A 7,351-nucleotide genomic window follows, 5' to 3' on the forward strand; every position below is an offset into this window, starting at 1 on the left:
AAGATGCCTTGAACCCGGTGATCGTTGGTTTGGTGGAGGGAATAGCAAAGAACCTGAACTCAAAGGATCCCAGGGTTCGTGGGGCAGCTGTGAAAGCACTGGGAGAATCCATTGCTCATTTGGGTAAGGCTGAGCCCTGGCAGGGACTCTCCTCAGCTTCATCTCTGTCTCTCCTGCACAAGAGAGCGCTGAGTGCCTTGACAGCTGCTCTTGTCTGTGGAACCCTCCAGCTGACACCCACCAGAGGCTGTGCAGGTGCAGTCCTTATGCACCATTCCCAACAGGCTGGAAGGGGATCAGCATTTCCCAGCAGTCCCAGGAGCCCTTGGCTCTGTGCTGCTTGTCTGAAGAGCAAGTCCTGGACTGCAGCTCTGCTACAGTTCAGAGGCAAAGGGGGTTTGGAGTTTGCTTGGGCCCCGTCTGACTTCCCAAGTGAACAGCTTTGCTGTTGGCATGAAGGGACACTCACCCATCAGAGCTTCTGCAGGGCAGCCACCTGCAAGGCTCTACATTAGAGGCATTAGCTGCCTATTTTCCACTTTTCTTCTTTGTCTTCTGTTTTCAAAGGGGAACTTATGATTCACCAAGTTCATTTCTTTAGAACAAACCGGTATAAACTCAGCTGTCAATGATGCCTTGTTCCACCTGTTGTTTTGCATGGGCCATGATTGCCACAGCAATTGACTACATAAGCAAGGGCTGCTCTAAATTCCTTTGCCACACAGATTTATGTCAGCTTAGAGAATGCTGCACTGGGGAAATATGCCTGAAAAAAGGAGTGTTGAAGAGGCAGGTCTTCAAGAGGAGTTTCCACTTTCTCCTCCCCAGCTGCTCTGTGAGCTCAGGAACTGCCCGACTCAGTGCCTTTCTGTGTCCCAAGTATGGGGCTCTTCCTTTTTGCTCTGGGATGCAAAACCTTTCACTACTTCCATGTGACTGAACTCCTGAGGTCCCTGATGTGAAATGTTTTAACACAGCTCCTGCTACAGAAGACAAGTTTGGATTTACAACTGTGAGAGGAGAGCCTTTCTTTTGGAATTTAAAACCCTGCCAAGTAGGCTGGAAGGAAAGAAGAAAAGGATTCAAAAATCTGCAGAAATGTACTTTATTTTATAAAATGGGGCTGGCCCTGCCCTTTCTCCTATGACCTGAGAAAAGTGAGCAGAAATGTGTGTTTCCCTTGTAGATAAAGTGTCCCTGCTGAAAGAGTTCAGCTACCAATGGAATCACCTGAGTGGCCAAGCCCTGCTGGATGTCACCGAGCGTATCACAGGTTTGGCCTCCCCTTCTGAGCCCAGAGCTCTTCCCAGGGAACATTTACAGGGAATGCCTGTGAGCAGACAGCAGAGCAGCTCCTCCAAACCAGGAGGTGCTGAGCGTGTCCCTGCTGCCCCATAGCCAAGGCAGGTGGGTTTGGCAGGTTTTCCCTGGCTGCTGCAGAGCTGGGCAGCACCTGAGATGGGGGCAGCGCTCGGCCTGGGGCTGAGCTCTGACTGGGGCATCTCAGAACCACCTCCAGCAAAGGGAGGGCTAAAAATGCCCCAGCTGGCTCCTCTCTGGGAAGCTCAGGGACATCTGTGATCTTTGAGGGGAAATGGTGGCAAATGCTGTTTCAGGGCATCCGTTTATTTTGTCCTCACAGAATTCTTGTTTTTCTCTTGGAAAGTTTTGAGGCTGAACCGTGCAGAGCCTGGGGGTCACAGCTAAGGCCAGAACTCAACAGAGGTGTCAGAGGCACGGGTTTAGTGCAAGGCAGCCTCTGGGGCACAGGGACAGAAGCAGAGTGCTGAGGCTCCCTGCCTGTGCTGTCAGAGGGGCCTTGGACTGAGCCTTTCAGGGTGTGCAAACAGTGTCTGCCTGTGTCAGCGCTGCCCAAAACGCTACAAACGCAGCTAATAATTGATTCCTCAGCAAGAGCCAAGGAATGGAAAAAGGATAATCTCAATATATAGCACAGAAGATGATTGATAGCCTTGCTTTAACTGGGGCTAAATCCACTGCTAATTATGCCAACATCTTTGAATGCAACATTTAATGCACTTTGTGTCTTCATTAGGAATCTCAAAAGGGCATGTTCAGTGATTGGGAATGTCAAAGGCCCTTTAAAGAGCATTTGAATAAAGTAGATCTCCAGCAACAGGGAATTTAGTTTAGCTGTTCTTTGAAAAAGAGGTCATCTTTTTCAAAAAAACGATTTAACCATAAATTTGGAGTACTTTAGAAAGAGCAGATGCTCTCTCTGCGATTTAGTAGGAACAGACAGGTGCTCCTCCTGTTCAGTAGTCACCAATGTCTTTAATTGCATTTAAACTCAAATGAATTCCCATTTAAAATGGGTTCCATAACCCTTTCCTGCTTAGCAGAATTGGTTTTGGGTACTTGCAGGAGCTCTTTCAATGTTGCTGACTGCTGGTGGATTAACAGCATAGAGAAAATGAAGTCTCTTCCACCACAGAATATTAAATGGCTGCTAGATAACATTTTGTCTGATCAGAAAATAAGAATGGTCTCCAAAGCATTTCAGGTTTTGATCTCTCAGCCAAATCTGCCATGCAAGAAGCCTGTTGGTAGTAACTTGTTGTCTGTGTTTGATATAGTTCAGTTCAGAAAATGAGCAGAGAGATTTCAGAGACAATATGAGAAAACACTCGTGTTTTCGTTATATTTGAGCCCCCTGTGTAGCATTTTTCTTTCTCTATGCCCTTATTCAAGTGGACATTATAAGAAAAATTGCCATTAACATTGAGAGGGGAAATGGCATTAAAATGTGGAGATGCCCAAATGCCACAGCAATGGGGTCTGGGTAATTCTCTAAGACACCCTGAGGTTTGAAACAGCTCTTTGTTGGAAGCCCCAAAAGCATTCTGCCAAAGACCCCAGCTGGTCACTGATGTTTCTCATCCAGCTGTCAGGCAGCAGCCATCTCTGGTGGGCTGGAGTTTTGAGGTGTGTTCTAATCCTGCCCTTTGCTGTGTGCCGCTGAGCACAGGGAAGAGCCAGATTAGACATTTGGCACTTGACATCAAAGTTACAAAAATGGAATCATCCTTTTATTAGAAATCTCTCCATTTCCTCTCTATGGTGCATTTCCAAATCTTCAGTGTGGGTTTAGACAACTTCTTAATGGAAATCAAAGGCAATTGGACATTTCATTCATTGTTCATGTAGAAAGAGATTGTGAAGTAATTTAGTAAAGGTAGGAAGTCTGCCACAGGGACAAGGCTCTGGTTGGAGCAATTAGTGCTGAGGGGTTGGTGGTTCTGTTTCCAGGATGCTCAGCTGCTTTGCCCGTTTCTGGACCAAGGGGCTCTGGGTGCTGTTTTGCTGCTCTTGGCCAGAGAGGCTGGCAAGAAGCAGAAGCAGAGGCAGATCCTTGTTTGCAGTGAGGCTGGTGGGTAAGGAGCTGTGTCTCTGTCCCGGCAGTGCTTGTGCAGGGGGTTCATGCCAGGAGTCCTGAAGTCGCCCAGCGCGACGCCCTGCCCGTGCTCTGGCCCTGCCTGGGGAACAAGGCGCTGCCTGTGCGGAGCGCCAACGTCCGCACTGTGGCCACCAAGCTGGCCTCTGCCCTCTGCACGGTGATGGGCACCCCGCTGAAGGAATGTGCTGCCAGCAAGCCTCCACATGTGTGGGAAAACCTCTCCAAAATGCTGGGCTGGTGAAGGCGAGATGTTCACCAGAAGGCTGAGGAAGCGCTGAGTTGGACACCTCTGGATTTGCCTTTTGAGCTGTGCCAAAAATGTCAGAATCCTAAGGAAGGGTGTGCATCTGCCCCCACTCTCTCCATTGCCCTTCCTAGTCAAGGCATGGGGGCCTGAAGCAGCTCCAGATGGAGGACAAGATGAAGGGCAGTCATGGCTCAGCCTCACACAGAGGTGAGGGGGGAGCTGGGCCAATCTCTGCTGGCAGGAAGGGTCTTGTGGCAGCCCAGAGAGGCTGCGCACATTGCCAGGGAACAGCTGTGCCCTGCACGTGCCCCTGCAATGAGCTGTGCTGCTGCCAGTGCCCCTGGAGCTGTGGGGCTGCTGAGCTGTGGGGCAGGCAGAGGAGCAGGAGGGTGCATGTGCAGCTGAGCCATTCCTGGGGAGCACAGGGCTCTGGGCTCCCTGCTGTCCCAGGGCAGCCCAGAGGCCAGGCTGGGCCTGTGCCAGCTCTGGGCAAGTGGCTCAGGGTTTGCCCTGGCCTGCCTCAGTGTCTGCCAGCAGGAGCATGTTTCCCTGTGCAGCTGTTTGGACATTTCCAGGAAATGTGTCCCAGGAATTATGGAGCTTGAGATGCTTTAGGTTTGCATTGTGGCCTCTGTTAAACTTTGTGTCTCCATTTTGCAGATCTGACTTGTTACAGTCTTACCGAGAAGTTTTCTCTGGACACTTCAGATGTTCCCTCACCCACAAAGTCCTCGCCTCCCGTCCAGAAGAGCTCTCTTTCCTCCAAGCTCAGGAAGAAGTTGCCACCTGTATGAAGTGTGTTTGAAGAATAGGATTGATGTGTTAGGCTTCATAGTTAGAGTTGTACATATGTTCTTATCTTTAGATGCAGTTTTGAATTAATGAGTTTTGATTGTATTTTTCAAATTTGATGACATATTTTTAATTCTATATATTTTATTTTGATGATGAAAAAAAGTAAATAAATAAATAACATTTAAATAAACCAAGAGGAGAATGTCAGACCAGGACCTGCTAGCGCAGAGATTATGGGAGTGCAGCTCATTCAGTGTGCCAGTGTCTCACCACATCCTTTCCTCATTGGGCCTCTCCTCTTCCTCTTTGGCCATGTTTTCTTTGTGTCATTTGTGCTGCTCTTTGTTACTTGGCATTACAACAGAGTCACCTGTTGACCTGTGTGGGGGACAATGGATCCAAAAGATCCTGTCTAGTCAAAGGTTTTCTACCTAGGTGTGTTCTGTGCTCACCAATGGCCTGAGCAAAGAAACCAAGAGAAGTGTGCCCAAATCCCAAAGCTTTGCTCCTTTACAATCTCCCACAGATCTGGCTCACAGGTGTATTCAATCACAATTCCATAGGTAAGAAGAAGTCATGTATTTCACTGGGAAATGATGCACTGCTTTGGCAAAGTCACCTGTACGTATATTTACCCGGGACAGCAGTGCAGCTGTGTTGTTTGCACCTTGTTTGCAGAAGGATGAGTGCACTGGGAGGCCAATAACAAGTGACAAGGGTTCCTCAAATCTACACTGCAGCCTGGGTGCCATTCAGCCCAGAGCTAGGGGATCATTTGTTCCCATGGACCAGTGCTTGCCAATGTAATGAATTCCTGCACAGCTGGAAGAAGCAATTCTGGATTCAGCTCCAGCTGTTGGTGGGCTGCATGATCATTGACAATGCTGCCCTTCCAGAAATTATTCTGCAGTTTCTTTTTATAGTAATTTGAAGCTTTGAAACTTCACATTTTAATTTGCTTTGCCTTAGGGAAAAACACTTCTGGGCCAAGTGCAAACTGTAACCTTTTGGCAGCAAAGTCCTCATGGTTGCCAGCCTCTGATGTTACACAATGTCACCTGGCTGCATGTGTTTGCTTAGCTCTGGGTCTAATCCCGGCCTAGAAAAGCCCAGGCAGGGTGGCACATTGCAGGGAAAACTGGTCCATGAGCTTATGGGGTTGCCATCAGCAGCAGAGTGAATGTGCCCTTTGGGGATTCCTCTGGAGACAAATTTAGGGACCTACTCCATGCCACAATATTCTCTTAGATCTTTCTAAAATATCCTAGAAAAGGCTGTGAAACTTCACATCTCCTTGCACACCCACTGTTTCAAGAGGGGCATTTTTGTCCCTCCTCAAAGTCATTGCTCTTGCACATGAGAAACATGAACATCCACCAACAGGAATGATGCATGGTCCTGCTGCTGCTGCTGCTGCAGAGCACTGGGCAGTGCAGGCCTGGGTGTTACCAATATGAGCACTTAATCAGCATTTCATGCTCCTTCAAGCTGTCCAGATCTCAGGGCTTTTTGTTTCAAAGCAGCCACTGCGCCATCTCTAGGGAAGAACAGGAAATGGGAAACAGCGACTGCCAGCCTTGCAGGGGTGTAGGGGAAAACCTGAAGTGTCTGCATCAAAAGATGAATGGGAAGAGTGTAATTGCCAAAGCAAACACTTCGTTAGGATAGCAGGAGCAGTTCTTTATGCATGCTTGCATGAAGATCACTTGGGAGGTCCTTTTTGTATCTCATGCAGAAAAAGAGCTCTTAATAATACCACGCCACTTAAACCAGATTGGGATGTATCTCTGTAGTGGTTCGCAATGAAGCAGACTGCCTGCTGTGTCACTGCCAGCCCTGCTGAGCCTGCAAGGGACTGTAGTGTATCCCATGCCTGTTTTGCCTCCAAGCAGATCTTGGTTTTCCTTATTACTGTGGAGTAAATACCGGAGTAATAAAATGTACAATTAAACTGGCCACTTTGGAGGATATGCTTATGCTTTCACATGTCAGTCCTGTACCTCATGCTCCCATGGCTTGTTACTCATCATAAAGTATTTTAACAAAAAAACCTCAGCTCTCATGTTACATCTGAATAAAATTGCACACGATCATCCAGAATTCTGCTGTCAGGAACAAGACAAGAGCCTTCCGACACTCACTTGCAGCTGTCCTGGATTGCTGCAGCCCTTTGTGAAAAGCTGCAGCTGACAGAGTGTTTGGAGTTGGTTTGGACCTTTATGAAAGATCTGTGGAGCAGTGTGCAGGGCTCTCCTGGCAGGAAACTGTTTGTCCAAGCCCAGGGACACGGTGCCGGCAGGAGCGGAGCGGCCCCGCTCCCAGCCCGAGAGTCTGTGAGCTGAGCCACGCCGGGGAGGAAAGGCAGCGAGGGGCTCCAGCCCAGCTGCTTCACTGCCCTGCCCGCCCCATGGAGCTCTGCCGTGGGGGAAAGCCGACACCGGATGAGTCCCCGAGCTTCCATCAGCTGCTGGAACTGCTCCATGACAGCTCCTGTTCTTCCTGAGAGAGACCCTGGCTCCTTCTTGTAACGTGTGTCATGGGGGGATTCTGTTTGTTAATAAACTGTTGGGGGTTTCAACTTTCATCTATCAGTAATAATTTCCTGTTGCTGGAAAGGGATTGTTGGCACACTTTAGAGGAGACGACTTATTGTACAATATCCTGTTTGAAGTTGTCTGAAACTGTGTGAGACAGATGGCTTCACACAGGAGCATCCCCAAGGCTGCTGAGGGGAAGGCACAGAGGAAGACACACCCAGTATTTCTGAGGGAACTCCTTGACACCAAACCAACCTGAGCTGTCAAACAGCAGACCTGATGTTTCGAGACATGGGCCAAAGGGGAAACCTTTCAGTGTGTTTGGTCCAGGCTGGGTTATGCTCGAGGCAAAGG

The sequence above is a fragment of the Melospiza melodia genome, unplaced genomic scaffold, assembly GCF_035770615.1.
Source record: "Melospiza melodia melodia isolate bMelMel2 unplaced genomic scaffold, bMelMel2.pri scaffold_28, whole genome shotgun sequence".
NCBI lineage: Eukaryota > Metazoa > Chordata > Aves > Passeriformes > Passerellidae > Melospiza > Melospiza melodia.